Below are 17867 nucleotides of genomic sequence, written 5' to 3' on the forward strand. Positions count from 1 at the left end.
ATAATTGAGGAAGACAAGACTAAAGAGTAGATGTGGGGGTGTTGAAGCTTCTGTCTTTTGTTCTGAAGGAATGTTCTGAAGTCTTTTGTTCTGAAGGAATGAACTCACATAGTAAGTGCTCAATAAATGGTAGCCATTGTTGCTCTATGTCAGCACAGGATCTTTCCTTTGGCCCAAGACACGTTTTTTAGAACTTAATTTCCAGGTATCTTTGTGGTGTTACAATCCATTAACTGCCACCACCTCGAGATTCTCTTTCCTCCAAGACCCACGCAGAAAAGGATATATTTTTCCCACTAACCTCCCCTTTCCTTGCCGATCCCCCCAAATAAGCAGCCCCTTTTGTTATAGGTTTTCCTGTGAAACAACAAGAAAACAAGATCACATATGGAGAAACGAACAAGCTTTATAAATCTCAACAGATCCTCACAGTCATAGTGCCTGGTGTAAGTTTCAGACTCCCCTAAGAATGCTCACTGCAAACCAACTGGCCTTTTGTCTTCTGCTATCTTTCAGGGCTCCTTCAATTCTCCCCTCTTTCTGACCCCAACTTACAAACCCTCTCCCAGTAAAAGCTGCTCATCCAAAGCACTGTGCTGGGTCCTAGAGAGGTGACAGAGGTGGCAGTAGCAGAACAGTGGACAATTTGCATTTCTGAGGACTCCCCAGGAGTGGAGGACCCTGTTCCTTAGGCTTCTGCCCTACTTAGGGACAAAGATCAAAGTTTCAGGTTAGACTGGGATACTTGAGGATTCAACTTTGAAGTGGATTCCAACCAAGGATATGCTAACAGAATTGCAGATGACATCTCCTGGGTTGTTAAGAACTTTTGGTGATATGGGGATGGGTGGGGTCAAGGAGGAAGACAATTTAAAAATAGACAGTGTTCTCCCAGATAAGTTAAAAAAGACAGATAGGCATTTTAAGAGACTGGAAGATAAAAGTGTTAGTGAGGTTGTGAGAAAACAAGCACGCAAAACCATTGTTGGTGGGAGTGCTGATTGGATAGCCTCATTGAGGGCCATTTGATAACATTTCTCAATATTTATTAGGTATATATTTTACATACTTTTTGACCCAATAATTCTTCTTCTAGGAATTTAATATACAGATGTCCTTGCATATGTATACAAAGACTGTATATATAATCTATGTACAATGATAATTATTACAGCATTCTTTTTGGTTGAAAAACACTAAAAACAACGTACGTGCCCACCATCTGATTGGTCCACAGGAGACTTGGTGAAATAAATCATGGTACATCTGTAAATGCAAAACTGTGCATCTGGTAAAAGGAATAAGATGAATCTATATGTGCTAATATGGAGAGGGAAGAGCAAGAAGCTTTGTACAGTGTTACATAAGGGACCACTTTTGTGAAAAAAACAGGGGCACGCACACACTCACATTCAGATACCTAATACATGGGTGCTTATCTATATGTAGATTACCTGGAAGAAAATTTATCTACATTTTTGCCCCCTTAATTGAATTTCATTCTTTTGTTTTAAACAAAACAAAGGTCTGTTAACCAAACTATTATCATAATAGTGTTTTTTTTTTGGGGGGGGGATGTGATTATAAAAGCTTCCACTTTCTTTTTTACATGCCTATGTATCATTTTAAATTTTTGCAAGGAGGGGGTTTACAGGGTCATCTGTATGGTTGAGCAAGTTGTTTCAGGGGCCGAATTCTGTGTGCCGCTGCAGAGTTACATCTGCCCAGAGGAAGTGGCACCTTTCCCAACTTGTTCAAAGTCACCCTGGCCCCGATCATGTACTACTCTTATGATCAGCAAAATAATAATAATAATCATAATTAATTGCATATTTACAAAAAGCAAACATACACTGAGTGGTATGATTTCATCTTTAGGCAAGAAGAGACATCATAAAGAAATGCCCTGTCAGATGCAAGTCCATTTGGACAACATTTAAGTGGCCACTCTCAAGCCTTCACAAGACACCCTTAAGCCCTCACTCATAGTGACCACAACCCTGACCACCCTGCAAAATGGCCCCTCATCTGAAGAGAAAGAGAGAGAGAACATGAAAGCTGATTTTCTGGAATCTCAATTGGCTGAACAATGCTTTGGGGTCAGCAAGGGCTGGAGACCCCTCTGACCATTAGTGTTTCCTAAAACCGGCTTTCCTCCATGCCAACCAGTGCAGAGCCCTCGCAAGGCACCTCTATGAGGCCTGCCTTTCCCCTAGTGCTCTGCTGCCCATACGTGGCTTTGGTCAGCAACTGAAGGGGGTGGGGTCTTTAGGCATTTCTTTGCTGAGTCAGCTGCAGTAGATTTTTGATGCCTATCTAGAAAGCAATCTGGATGGGTGTTGGGTCCTTTTAGGTCTTCCAGGAAGTTTCTTACTAAGCCTAGATAGAGGCTAATAATTCACTTTGGTGTTCCTAAAGCCACTTATTTGATAGGTTTCCAAGCATGTGAGCTTATTTTTTTAAGAAGTGCAAAGAAAATACAAATCTAATAACTGTGTTAGATTTGATCTCTCTGCTTGAGACTTTAAAAAAAATGTTTTGTTTTGAGGCCATAATGGCTAATATTTAATGAATGTTTATTATGAGCAGGCACCTTGCTAAACGCTTTTACCTAGGTCATCTCACTTAAACCTCACAACGAGATAGATACAGGCATACCTCAGAGATATTGCAGGTTCGTTCAATTCCAGACCGCCATAATAAAGTGAATATTGCAATAAAGTGAGTGATAATCTTTTTGCTGATGGAGGGTCTTGTCTTCAGTTTGTAAAAAAAATGCGACATCCGTGAAGTACAATAAAGTGAGATATGCCTGTATTACTTTAGCTCCCAATTCAGAGGTGAGAAAATTGAGGCTAAGAGAAGCTCAAAAGACCCACAAGTAGATAGGTAAGGAAGGAAGGCTACAAATCCAGACAGTCTAACTCCAGAGCCTTCATGCAGCCATTTCACCTTGGGGAAAAAGGCTGCTCTTGATTAGCAGTGTCTATAGAAGGGAATTTAAAACCACTCTTTCTTTACAAATTCAATTATTAAAAAAAAGTTGAAACCACACCAAACAGAATTGTAACAGTTTGAGTATGTGCTTTAAAGAGAACTTGTTACTAATCTGCTTGAATCAACACCGGTGCCATTTTTCTGAAACAGCTGTCTTGTAGGATTTTGTGACTCTTTGTGTGTGTGTGTGTGTGTGTGTGTGAGTGTGTGTGTGTGGGTGTGTGGGTGTGGGTGTGGTGCGCGCACGCACTGGGGGTAAGGCGTGCAGTTGTAGGAAAAAAGAGCTGAAATCTGACCGCTGTGGGCCCAAGTCTTAGTGTCACTTAGTAGTGTTGGTAGGTTTTAGAATCACTCTGTCCTCTCAAATTGAGCTGGTTCTGTTGGAGGTGTTGTTCAGGAATTACGAGTTAATGCTGAAGCAAGAGTTAGTGAAAATGTGGAAGGCATTTTTACCGAGACTCAACCAGCCTGTGCAGAAACTGTATTTTAAGTAACCATATCTCTGTTATGAATAGGCCCACAGAGAATTGAGATGGAAAGAATCTTTCAAATCGAATGTGCTTTCTGCTAGGTATGTTTCAAGTTTATTTTTCATTTTAATCTTATTCCATGCCTCCTACCCCCACCCGCTTATAATTTCATCTCCTTCTGTCTTTCAAAGTTTCGAGGAGAGAAGCAAGAGGCAGTATTCCGATCGGAGACAAGGTTTGGTTTTTCACTTCACTGCCAGCTTAGCTTTGCCAAAAACCCTTGTTTGGCTGTAGTGTTTCCTCACCTCCACGAAAGATCCCAGAAGCAGACCCCTTGCTCCCACCTCCCACCTTCCCACGAGTATAACTTGGGACACTAGTTGCCCAAATTAGAGCTGTGCTTAATACTGTGATTCCACACCAAGGTTTTAAATGCAGTAAACAATCAGAAAGTTTGTAACGGCAAAAAGTTGAATATAAGCATGAAGGAACACAATCCAGGAAGACAAGTACCCAACTTCTGTTCTGTGTCCCTGTCTGTCACTAAACCTGTCCCTCCAACAGGAGGGCCACCCTCGACAGCAGTACTCTGCAATTAGCACCGATGGTATAAAGTTCTCTCTTAATTACTAAATGGGGAAGACGTGCTGATGCGGGCTCAGCTCTGTGGCTTCTTTCTTCCTGGATTTTTACTGAAGCTCCAGGAAGGGAGCCAGGATATTTGATGATGTTTGTTTCTACAGATACTCCATTCCCTTTTTTTCCTTCCAGATCAGATTATCATGTGTTGGTGGCAGCAAAAAAGCAGAGGATTGCTGACAGGTAAGGTATTGCTGACAGGTAAGGTATTGCTGAAAACACACCGGACAATGAGTGCGTGCCCGACTTTCTCCAGATGGTAGGTTGTGTTGCCCTGTCCCTGCTTGAAGGTGCTTTGTCTTGGGATTGGGGAGCAGTCATGCCCCCTTCCTGCCCTCCTTTTCCTGTTTCTGCTTCAGGTGGCCTTTTATTTAAACTCTAATGCCCATTGGAGGATCTCAATAAGACTTTCTCTAGCCTTGATCAAAAGTACAGAATAACCACAGCCCTTCTTAGCCTTTTACTTCACTAACTTTCCAATATTCCCCTGGGGCTAGGTAAGCACCGGTCTGTGCAGCATATGAATTTTTTCTTTTGTTACCTGGGCAAGTTATCAGCCTCTCTGGGCCTCAATTTCCTCAACTGTAAAATGGATATAGGGTCATGTGGTTGTAAAAAAAAACTATGTAAAGCCCTGCTCATGAAGTCTGACACTTAGTAGGTGCTCATTAAATGTGGTCTGACTTTACCTAAGTGACCGTCCAGTGTACCAGGAGTCACCTGGTATAACTTGGGACACTAGTTGCCCAAATTAGAGCTATGCTTAATACTATGACTCCAAACCAAGGTTTTAAATGCAGTAAATAATCAGAAAGGGCAGGGAGCCCCGCACAATGTTGCTAGCCTAAAATTCAGACATTTGGGGGGATGGGTATCAGGTTCGCCAACCCACTGAGCAATTCTACCACCCAAAGTTATCCCAGTTTGGGTCTAAAGAGGCAGGGGTCTTCCTGCTTCCTTTACCTTCCTTATTCTGGTTTACCGCTATCAATGGTGTCATCTGCCCCCATCCCCACTCAGTGTTTTATCCTGAAACGCACCACAGCACCCTGGTTTCCTAAAGACAGATATCAAAGAAAAAGTGATTGAGATAGAGGAAAAATGGTAAGCAATCAAGGATCATGAAACAGATTGGTGATTCTCAAATTCCTTTTTCTCAATAACCTCCTTGGCAATCTCTCTCTCTCTCTCCCTCTCTCTCATCTCTCTCCCTGGCCTCAGATTCTCCTTCTCTTCATGCCTCACAGCCAGGTTTTAAAAGAATGATGCAAAGCTAAAGATTTATGGAGTGTCCACAATGTTCCCGGCCCTGGCTTCTGCCCTCTGCCTCACTTCTCTTCTGCACAGAACCTGCTGTCCTTCTTGCCCCTTCCAATCCCTCTTCAATTGCATTATTCTTCTCTAGGGAATCCACTAGTGAACTAAGGAGGACCCCTCAGTATTTCCTCACCACATTTTGTAAAACACAGAGCTCCATAATCCCCATTCATCAAGGCTGATTTTTTTACAGCTCTGGTTCCTAAGAAGTGCTATGGGGGTGGAGGAGTGTGGGCTGAAGGATGAATAGTGAAGAAAAGCTGCAGTGGCAGAAGCTGACCCTCCCCAGAAGTGAGGCTTCTTACAGATGGATTGGCAGCTCCAAGCCAGCCAGCCAGGCTGTAGGGAAGAGACCCAGGAGATGTCCTAAATGTGACCTTGTGCTCATGTTGGGGTCAGCCACGGTTGCACGTGGCCCCTTTCATGGCAAATTGAAGTAGTGAGAGCAGGAAGGCAGATGTACCTCATGGTGCATCTCCTGGATCAAACCTTTCCAATTCTTTTGTTTTTAAACTTGTCATTTATTTGAGAGTGTTTTTCCAGGATCCATCAGTTCCAAGTCAAGTAGTTGTTTCAATCTAGTTGTGGAGGGTGCAGCTCACAGTGGCCCTTGTGGGGATCGAACCAGCAACCTTACTGTTAAGAGCACCGCGCTCTAGCCAACTGAATTAGCGGGCTGCCCCCAAACCTTGGCAGGAAAAAAAGTCCTGCTTATTCCTGGGAATTATAAAACACCTTGGGGAAATGGCAACCCTTACAATTAACTTACATTACAGGTCCTTTTTATTTTCAATCACTAAAACTTGCTGACTCCCCCACACTTCCAGCAGCAGGGAAAGCATGATTTAAAAGCAGCCTCCTTGGGATAGGAGCATGCACATGCAGGAATAGCCATTGGGCTAGAAGATCCAGGAGTAGGGTGGCATAGGGAAGGGTGATTTTGTGTCTAAGAAGGCGTGACAGAAGACAGAACAGAAATAGGGGGTGTGGAGGAGAAGGGGGAGGTCAAAAGGGAACGTGAGAATTAAAGTTGATAAAAGACAAAGATGCTAAGAATGAAGGGAAAAGAAGGGAGAGAAATGTAGGAGAATGAGGGAGGAGGTTGCCTTACAGAGCAGTCACTGCTGAGAAGAGAGAGACCTATTCACAGGGAGCCTATGCTGTTTGGCCATTGTGGAATTCCAGAAAGGGCTCATTAGTGCCTGTCACGTGGGCTGCATTGTCTCCAGACAACAGTTCTGCCAGACAGCCCCACCGCAGTTTGTCCAGCCAGGGCAGCTGGGCCCAGGTTCCTGGGGCTGTGTGGGGAGCTGCTCCCCAAGCTGTTTCTGTGACCCAAATGACAGTTCTAGGGAAGAGCACCTCCCTTACCCCTGGATTATCTGGTGCTGAATTCCAGAGCCTGTAGCCTCCCTGGGGTCTATCTATTAAAACTGCACAAACAACAGCTTTCATTTATATAGACTCTAGAATCTCTGGACCTCAGAGTACAGAAATTAAGTCCAGTATCTATTAATGGAAAGACTTTCATACAAGTGCTGCAACTGTGTCCAGGATGAGTGAGATCCAGCCTTTCTTCTGACTGATTTACTGCCTACAGTAGAAGAAGAAAGGAGGCATCTTTTGACTTTTTGTTTGTAGCTCCCCACCAGGACAAGTCACAGTGACAGAACCTCCGGAAGAAGCTTCTTTTGCACCTCAGGAGGAAAAAGAAAAATGATGTCTAAACAAGAGGAATGATAACTTGCATTCCAGATCTCAGGGGTCACTTGCACCGAGCATGGCAGCCACTGTTCATTGACCATCATTATGCTTTAGGCTTTGGAAAGCACCAAAGGTTGCCAGTTTGATTCCTCGAGTCCTGCAAGGGATGGTGGGCTCCGTCCCCTGCAACTAGGATTGAACACGGCACCTTGAGCTGAGCTGCCTCCCGGATGGCTCGGTTGGTTGGAGCGCATCCTTTCATCCACAAGGTTGCCAGTTTGAGTCCTAGAGTCCCGCAAGGGATGGTGGGCTGTGCCCCCTGCAACTAGCAATGGCAACTGGACCTGGAGCTGAGCTGCGCCCTCCACAACTAAGACTGAAAGGACAACTTGAAGCTGAACTGCACCCTCCACAACTAAGATTGAAAGGACAACAACTTGACTTGGAAAAAAGTCCTGGAAGCACACACTGTTCCCCAATAAAGTCCTGTTCCCCTTCCCCAATAAAATCTTAAAAAAATAAAAATAAAAATAAAATATTCTTATTTGGTGATATAAAAAGTTTTAGTAAACTTTTAGCAAGTTAGACTGGTTTAAAATTTAGGAATCATTGATCAAATCCAACTCCTTCCTAATGTGGGTTAGAAAACAGAGGCCGAGCAGGCTCAAGGGACTTGTCCAAGGTCACATGGCGGGTAAGCAAACTCTGCATTGCTGTGCGTATTTTCACTGTGTTCCCCATTCAGGGGATTTTGTGCAATGGGGTCTGTGGAATGTGTGACAAACACTGCATGGTCCCTGAAAGTGAGATGACTTCCCTCTGTTTTGTCTCTCTCCTATTCTTTGGGGCCGGTATTAGGGCCTCAGTCTCTCTTCTAACCAGCTCTCTCTGTATTTGCTCCTTTGCATGGTGCACCTCACGTTTCCCTGTACAAACCAGATAGCATCCCACACTCACCTTCATGTCAGCTCTGAGCTGGCCTCCTCCACAGTCATCCCTAATAGGCAGGAACAAAACACAAACTGAGCAGTGCTCCTAGGTCCGACCTGCATGATACCGTATGTGCTTTGTGCCACACACTGCCTTATAAATTCTGTATTTAACTAGCTCAACTTTGTGCTCATTTAATCTAAATTAAACTTCCTGAGGGACAAAAACCATGTCTTCTCTTTGTTCTGTAACTCTCCACCCCCTCGGGCCTATTATCTATAACAATGCAATGCACTCTCTCATGAGTTCCACAAAGGTCGGATGGGTTGAGTAATATGGCAGAGTGGCACTGGGAAGTGGGGGAGGATAGGAGAAATGAATGGTGGAGGGAAGGATTCTGGAAGCAAAGCTTGAAATGAGAGGAAAGCCTAGTCCTAGCAAACCCCAAAGCTTCAAGAGACTCAATCTTAGTTCCAGGACAAGATTGCATCGGGAAGGACCTAGATTCTAACACTTCTGAGCAAGGAGAGGAGTGTGAAGACACCAGAAGTCAGAGAAAGGCTGATAGAGAGTAGGGAAGCCTCTTTCCTATTGTGGAACCTTCCCAGCTTCCTCTCTCTGCCAGGCTACTGAATTGGGGAATAGATTCATCCAGCCCTCCAGCTTTGAAGCAAAAACAATGATCCAGTTCCTCCCCTTGGCATTGTTACAGTCTGAGGGAACCGCTGCCTGCTTTATGTTTATGTGTCCTAACCATGCAGGGTGGGGCTCAGACTAAAACAGAAGTTACATTTAGGCTTGGGGCAAAAAAAAAAAAAAAGTAGAAAAGAAGAGCACAGAGCATTTCCCATTCTGAGGCCTCATTCCCGGCCAGCTTAAAGGGCTCTCAGCTCAGTTTGCAGATCAATGAGGACTGACTACATTCAGTTGAAATGGGGCCCATTCAGGCTTTTGTGCAGTGGCCAGTGGAAGGCCCATCTTTGCTGAGACACTGTGCTAAAAGTAGGCCTACTGTCTTCTGGAATAAGTGTTCAGACAGGGAACAGGAGAGAACACTCCCTGTAGAGGGAAGCGTTAGTTATATGTATTAGTAGAGAGTTTCATTATGGAGAAGTTTAAATGCAGCAATCTGGTCAAGAAGCTAGGGCTTGAAGCTTCATACTTTACTTGAGGCTGAGGAAGTGTCATTTTCCTAATCAAGGAATATGAAGGAAGTGCTCCTGCCCTCCAGGCCCTCCTGGTGTATAAATCCTATTCACCAATGACTTGTTTATTTGGATTTACAAAACTGGAAACCAATTTTTTTACATTTTGATGCCTATTAAGTGACAAGAGGTGGATTTGGGAATCAGTCAAGCTTTAGCTCATGTACTAAGGTTAGGGAGCTTGGTCAAGGTCATTGCTGTGATGTAGTTTAGGAGCTTGGCCAGGAGCCTAGGCTCTTTGGAGACTCAGCTTCCATACCTGTAAAGTGGAGATATGGAATAACATTATAGCTGGAGTGAATACAAAATATTAAATAATGATATGGCATGTGAAAGACCTTCTCAAAATTTCTTTTTCCCTCCTGCTTCTTGCTACCTACATGGCTATCATCAGCCTTCTGAAAAGGGAAAAGGGAATAATTAATCCTCTCATTTCAAAAGGTGTATGTATACTCTCCCTCTCGCTGTATCCTTACCCCAGGCAGCTGAATGAATGCTATCATCATTAAACTCATTTGTCCTACTACTAATCTGTTTAGAGGTAACTGGGCATGGTGTAAAGACGAGAGAATCAAAATCCAGAAGACAGGCTCTGTTCCTGGCCCACTGCTTACTAGTCACCTGATCTCAGAGACATCATTGACTCTCTGGATATGGAGGGAACTTCAATGTCATGTCCTCCAACTACATATCTGAAGCTTGACCCTCACTCCCTACACACACACACACACATACACCATCCCTCATAAAGTGGTTGTCCAGCTTCTGTAGGGACAATTCAAAACATCTTGCTGCATCTTTAGACAATTCTGATTGTGAAAATATTTTCCTTTCTGTTCAAGTGAAATTTGTCTTCCTGATGTTTCTTCCTATTCATCATAATTCTATCCCTTCGGGCTATAAAGCAAAATGGACTCCTTCTCCCACAGAACAGTCATACACTATTTAAAGATGATGATGGTGTCTGCCTGGATTCTCTTCTCTGCTCCTCACATGCTGTCTTCAGCTCCGTTGCCACCCCAGCGGTCCTCCTCTGAACTCACCAAAATGCGATGAGCCTCTAGTCCCTCATTTAAAACACAGGAGTAGATATATTCCTGACTTAAAAGACTGCAGTGAGGATTTAACAATGAAATGTGCCCTTAGACCCAGGATGTGCTTGATTAATATTTGATGATGAATGAGTAGATGAAGCAGTACGTGGAAACACTGTGTAAACAGTAATGTGCTCACTGTTTTAGTCTGCTTCGGCTGCCATAAAAACTACCCAGGCTGCATGGCTTCAATAACACTAATTTATTTTCTCACAGCTCTGGAGGCTGGAAATCCAAGGTCAAGCTGTTGGCAAGTTTGGTTTCGTCTGAGGGCTCTCTCTTTGGCTTGCAGATGGTCACCTTCTCACCGTATCCTCAGGTGGTTGTCTCTTGGTCTATGTTGTGTCCTAATCTCTTCTTATAAGGACACCAGGATTAGTACCTACCCCATAGAATTCATTTTAACTTAATTACTTCTTTAAAGACCTTATCTCCGAATATAGTTACATTCTGAGGTATTGGGAGCTACGGTTTCAATACATGAATGGGGTGGGGAGGGGCACAATTCAGCTCATAACACTCACCAATGTATTATTAGCAATTCTATTTATTGAGACACTGTTCAGGATTGGTATTTGTGTGTTTTGGGGGAGAGTGATGGAGCCCTTTGCGTATGAGAACTGAGATATTACAGGCTTGTAATAATAAATATATATTTTTGAATAGGTAATATTTTCACGTGATTCAAAATTCAAAAAGTCATGGAAGAAGCATGAATGGACAATAAACATAAGAAGAGGCTTAACTAGTGACTAGTTAATGTCACTAGTAACCAGAGAAATGTAAATTAAGCTCATAATACCGTACTATTTTGCACCTAGAGAGTGGCAATAAACAGTCGGTTAATATTAAGTATTGGTAAGCATGGCAGAGGAACAAAAACCCCTCCATGCTGCTGGTTGGAATGTAAATTGGCACAGCTATTTTGGAAACCATTTTGCAGGTGGTCACTGAGCTGAAGGTCCAGCGCTGGCACAGGTGTACCACTGCCATGATCAAAACTTAGAGAATTCTTGAACTTGTGCATCAAAGAGATGGGCATAGGAAAGTTCACAGCAGCAAAAATGGGAAACAACCCAATGTATAACAACAGGAAAATAGATAAAGTGTGTATATTTATTCAATGAAATGTCAGGTAAAATAAAAATACGTGAATTAAATTTGCAAGCATCAGCATGAATGAATCTTAGCACTGTGGTGAGAGAAATTAGCTTGTCACAGAAAAATACATACAGTGTGACACCATTTATACAAAGTTCAAAGCAAGTAAAATGAAATAATAATGTATTACTTAGGAATATATATATATATTTGTAATAGAACTCGAACGGCAAGCAAAATTGAGAATAAGAGAATTGTGGAGTCAGGGGGGAAATGCAGGGAGTGTCAACACTATTGGGAATGTTCTGTTTCTTATGACAAGGCAGAATTAATTATTATTCTAGCTCAGCGCATACATCCATTTCAGATATTCTTTGTATATATGAAATAATTCATTATAAAAAAGTTTTAAAAAGTAGAAAAAGGTATATATTGAAAATCTTGCTAGGAAGGCAACTGATATTTCAGATTTTTGTGCATCATTCAGAGACAAATTATAGTCGACAAAATACATGCATGCAAAAATATACATGCATACATATGTGTGTGTGTGTATTCCCTCGCCCCTTTTTAACACAATGGTAGCATTTCTGCAGGCTCTTTTTAAACAACACTATCATTAGATAGTAAAAGGTCAGGGTAAATAGAAAGTCTGAGAAAAAAAAGACAGACTTGTCCATCTATCTAGTAGTTTGGATAAAAAAAATCAAAGAGAATTGTCACTTATCAGTAAACGGACTATCTGGATAGGAGGAATTCAGCTTTGTAGCTAAGGCTGATGAGACATGGAATTTGGATCTGTTTAAAGCATAGAGAATGGAGTCCTGATTAAATCAACAAAAGGTCAGAGGCAAGTAATTCTCCTTTCTTGATAATGAGACCCCCCCCTGAGTTATATGTGTCTCAGACAAACAACACAGACGTGAGGAAATAAGGGGAGGGCAGGCTCATGACCAAATAAAAGCAGGAGGCAAATACATCAAGATACAATAAAGTATCAAAATCAAATATATGTCAAGCGCGTGACTGGAATTAGGGCAGACTGGCAAGCAGGAGAGGCTGGAAACTGTTCTTGCATAGAAGCCAGGAGAAGAGGCGAAAGCTTAGCCTACCCCCTTGGTAGTGGAGAACGGACGAGGCTAAGTGCCCACTGAGGGGGAAGGTGGGTGAGGAACACCCAAGGAAGTACTAGGTTCAGACAGGGCCAACCCCCTGTAGCTGCCAGTAGCTTAGTTGATCTGGGAAGACGTCCCAGAGGAGAGGCTTCCAGGAGCAGCTTGAATGAGAGAAACAGGTTGGTGAACAGATTGAGGGCGGGAGCTTCAGGCGTACTGTCGATCCATGCTGGCGAAACTCCAAAGGAAGACTTGCTTATCATCTTTCTGTTGTGTCTTTCACTGTTTTGTATTTTCTTAAAGATCCCAGAATCTGGCATGGGTGTTTGGTTTTATGGAAAGCTGTGGAGAGTGGGTGTGCACTAAAATGCAAATGAAGGCTGTTGCGACCAGGTCTGGATGCAGGAGGTGAAGTGTAGATGGCTAGTGTGAGAAGAATCGGCCCTGGCAGAGACAGATTTACGAGCCCTGTGTGGGAATCAGGAGCCCTGGGTTATAGGCTTGGTTCAGATAAGAACTTGTTCTGAAATCTCCAGAGGTCACAGAATCACATGCTCTAGTTTTTCTCAAGGACAAGATGGGAGTGTTGGGCTAAATGACTTGTAAGACTCTTATCAATCTAAGCAACTCAGGGATTGACAGCCAGAAGAAACCAAGTCTCCTAGTTCAATGGAACTGAATCATCTCAACAACCTCACAGCTTACAATACAAACATCATTTGTAATGGTCATGCCTGCCTCGCACTTTACACAGGTCCTTTCCATATATCATTTCACCTACACCTCATAATCCTCTATGACGCAGGTACGGCAGGTATAGAATTAGCCCCATTTTACAAATGGGGAAACAGAGACACAGACTAACTTGTTCGAGGTCCCAGTGCTAGACAAAGGCTGGCACGGGCTGAGTGGAGCTAGACCCCCAAAGCTCTCCACAGTTCACTCCCTCCACTACCCCCACTTGGATGTTGAGGGACGTTCAGCATGTCCCATGCTGGCTCTGAATGAGGGCCTGAAGCCCTGATGGCAGACCCACTCTCCCAGCCTTAAGCTCAAGGTCATGCTGGGCCACTTTCACCTGCATACCACCCACGGGCAGTGTGTCTGCTCTACCTAGCACACTGCTGCTGTACTTGGTCTGGGGCCAGCACGCCCTCTACTTTCTCTACTTTCACGAGGATGTGCTCTGAGCTGGCACCCCAGAGAACTGATCGTCTGGGCTCCTGAAACAGTGACAGCAGCCTGCTTGGCAGCCTCTGGGCTCCAGTGTGAGGGGAGTGTCCTTGCTTTTCTCTCAGCCTGGCTTCCTGTCTAGACATCTCGAATGGTCCACTGGATTTAGCATGCTGAGTTTGCCTGCCAGTTCTGTCAAACCCACGCAGTTCAGTGCCCAGTGGTTGCCTCCCCCTCACCAGGACTGAGTCCTGGAGGATTGAGGCTAAGAAATTGTATAAATGAAGGGACCAAGGGGAGGATAAAGATGACAACACCCTTACAGGCAGCTCCACGTTCTAGAATCCTTTTCAGAACTCACACAGGCACTCTCCTTCTCTCCCACACACCTGGAAGGATGGGTTGTCAAGGCAACTTCTCATAAGCCCCAGTATCCAGTCTTATAGGTTCCTGTGGACCCACTGAAGCTGGCTGTGGGGAAGTCTGCCCTCAGATTGGCTCTGGAGAGACTGAGCAGAGATGCATCCTCTGGAATAGCCAGTCCCAAGCCAAGACTCTCTCTCTCTCGGACCCATGCTGGCTGGAGGCTGAACCTCTCACATATGATGAAGCTGGGAGGAGAAACACCAGGCCCAGCCCTACTGGAGCAAGGATGCCAGGGCTGGTTTCTGAGTAGCCCACGCGCTCCCTGGCAGCATGGCTTTACCCAGCTTCCCTGGCTCCTTAGTACCCTGGACACAGTCTTCATAATAGAGGGAAGTGGAGGCGCCTCCCTCTCTTACCTGCCCAGGGGAAAGAAATGGTTTCAGCTTTATGGGCCTTACTGTGATTCTCAGTGACTTGAAATCAAGTTGAGAGAAAAACATCAGACAAACCTCAATTGGGGGACCTTTTACAAAATACCTGATTGGTATTCCTCAAAACTGACCAAGTCATCAAAACCAGGAAAGTCTGAGAAACTGTCACAACCGAGGGGAGCTTAAAGAGACGTTAATATGTCCAGCAACCACGTGATAGGACAGGTTAAGCACTGGACTGAGAGTCTATTATAACACTAGTAACAATCAAGATGGGCAGAGTGATTTTATGTTTCAAAGCACAATTTTTTAAAATGAAAAATTTTCCTTTAGAACAGTTTTAGATTTACAGAAAAAAAGCAAAGATAATATAGAGAGTTCCCATATACGCACACCCACTTTCGCCTATTATTAACATCTTACATTCGTATGGTATACTTGTGACAATTAATGAACCAGTGTTGACATATTATTAACTAAAGTCCAAACTTTATTCAGATTTCCTTAAAGTTCTTCTGTTCTAGGATCTCACATTACATTTAGTTGTCATGTCTCCTCAGCCTCCTCTTGGCTATGACAGTTTTCTCTGAATTTCCTTGTTTTTGAGGATCTTGGCAGTTTGAGGAATATGGTCAGGTATTTTATAGAATGTCCCTCAGTTGTGATTGTTCTGATGTTTTTCTCATGATTAGGCTGGAGTTATGTTTGGGGAGGAAGACCACAGAAGTAAAGTGCCATTTTCGGTGCCTCATATCAAGGGTACATACTATCAGCATGATTTATCACTGTTGATGCTGATCTTACTTGATTGAGATAGTATTTGTTAGGATTATGTACTGTAAAGTTACTTCAAAACACACTTTTTAATGTATGATTTCCTTTGATCTCATCCAATCACCTTCAGGACTTTGCATCACCACTTAATACCTCTAGCCTCTGGCCGTAAAAAGAAAACATAGAACATCTTGGAGTTCCTAGTTCTAAGATTCTAAATTGCACTCCCTTACTACACATGGGCCTACAGAGGTGGCAGGCACAGGACTGCCCAGAGTAGTATGCCAACCGTCCTTAGAAATGCCACCCTCACATGGCTGGGAGCAGGCTGGATGTGGTCTCCCACTTTTCTGAGGATGAAGAAACATCCTAGAAGCTCTACCAGTGAGTGTAAGCAAGCAAATAGATGTTGAATGAATGAACAAGATAATAAATTTATTGAGAACTTACTAATGTCTCGTTCTGTGTTAGGTGTTCTAGAGGATGAAGAGGTATAAGACATAAACACAATTTAGTGTGGGTGAGAAGATGTAAGCTGATGAACAGTGAAAGAACACATCCGGCCTATCCTTGAACACCAGTTGCTCTATGAAACCTTTTCTGATTGTTCTGTCTGGATGTTTTTTCTCCTTCCTTTGAACCCTTGTAATACTGTGTTAAGAAATGGCACTTGCCTCATTGAGATTGCCAGTTGGCTCTTAATTTATATGACTTACCCTGATAGATCATGAAAACTCACTATGTGCTGAATTGGTCTAAATCTGAGACCACAAGAAATTAGTTTTAGAGGCAACAAATGTGCTGGGCTCTGAGGAGAAGAGATCTTGGGTGGCTTCCTGGAGGAGGAGAGTCTGAAAGCATGGCTGAAGGATAAACAGAGGCCTTTCTTCTTCCTCAGATGAAGCAAAGGTGAGTTTAAAACCAGACTCTTAACCTCAGTGCAACCCAGGGACCAGACCGTTAACCCCCAATTCTTCCAGGCTGGCTTCTCACCCTACACCTTCCATAGTCCTACCTTTAAGTCTTAGCTCATCCCGTCTCTCTACCTGTCATGTTCTTACCTTCTCCTTCCCTCATCACTCCCGCCCATGGTGGTTTTGCCCCTCTCTGACTGCCCAGACTAGCACGTATAGCTTGAAAGCCCTTGTTTGGCATATCATATACTGCTCTGAACTGTGGGTTATCTTTTGTGAATTGTCCTCTCTTCCTCTGGCAAACAGATCCTGAGTCTCATAGGCTCCCTACCTCAGCCCTGACACACTGTAGATGCTTAGTCAAGAGTGGCTGACGAGTTTATTGGTTTTACAGTCTTCAGGGGCTGAATCTTCTCTTTCTCACCTGGCAATTTATCTCTAATGCCCAATTGATTCCTCCTCTCCGGTTTCTTGTGCCTCATTGCCCATCTGCCCTTCCAGTGGTGGGAAGACACTGCAGATAAGAACATGATTCCCACTGCACCAACCAGTACTCCCATGGAGCCTGGGAAATTATCTGCCATTGCTCCAATGATGTTCATGGAGTCTATATCCTAGTGACTCTGGAAAGTTGTATCCTCAGCCTTTCATGAATGAAGAAAATCTCTCTTCGGTGGCCTCAGAGGTAATACTGGATGTGTGTGTGTGTGTGTGTGTGTGTGTGTGAGTGTGTGTAGTAGGGTATGAGGTTGCATGTAGTATTATGTGATTGTTGGTGTGTGTATGTATGTAATTGAGTATGTATGTATACAAGCTCATGTGTATTGTGTGAGTATGGGTGTGTGAATGTGTGTTGCAGGGTTGCATGTGTTTATTAAGTGTGTGGGGCATATGGGTATCTGTGAGCAGGTACATGTATCAGCATGGTGTACATGAGAGTATATGTGTATATCATATGTATGTGAGAGTGAGCATATGTTGAATTTGCGTGTATGTTGCATGTATTGTAGGTATATGTGTGAATGTGGGGGTGTGGATGGGTTGTATGTGTGTGGTACAGGGATATGGGTTGTACGTGTGTGAGTCTGTGTATATGTGGGGACAGAGTCCCAGAGAGCAGTTTCCAGGCTCTCGGCCTCACGTGGAAAGGTGCTGGCTCGGGTAGTAGATGGCCATCAGCTGTGATCAGATAGCCGTCAGCTACAACCAGTTAGCCATTAGCTACTGATATAACTGTCTTGGCTAAGCTAGCAATCCCGGATTGCAGTTAGCAAGTGGGATCGGTTGGCAGAGAAGCAGATGGCAGATTGCGGATCGTGTGGATCCTGCTTCCTGTGTCTCCAACCCAGCCGCCAGCGAGAATATAGTGGTATGACTCCCCTATCTATGGCTCTGTGGGTGTTCCGTTTTGGCCTCACCGTATCCTGTGTTCTTATGTGGGGAGCGGGAGCAGAGACCCCACCTGACACCCCACATGACAGTATGTAAGGGAGGAAAGCCTGCCAGACTGATCCTATTAGATGATTCAGGCCTTTATTTACCCCCACAGGTAAAAGACTGTGTGGTCCTGAGCCTCCTTGACTGGAGTCTGGGCTCTCGGACAGTCTTCACTGCCTCTTCCCCTCCCAGACCAAACC

This window comes from Rhinolophus hipposideros, assembly GCF_964194185.1.
Source record: "Rhinolophus hipposideros genome assembly, chromosome: 4".
Classification (NCBI taxonomy): Eukaryota; Metazoa; Chordata; class Mammalia; order Chiroptera; family Rhinolophidae; genus Rhinolophus; species Rhinolophus hipposideros.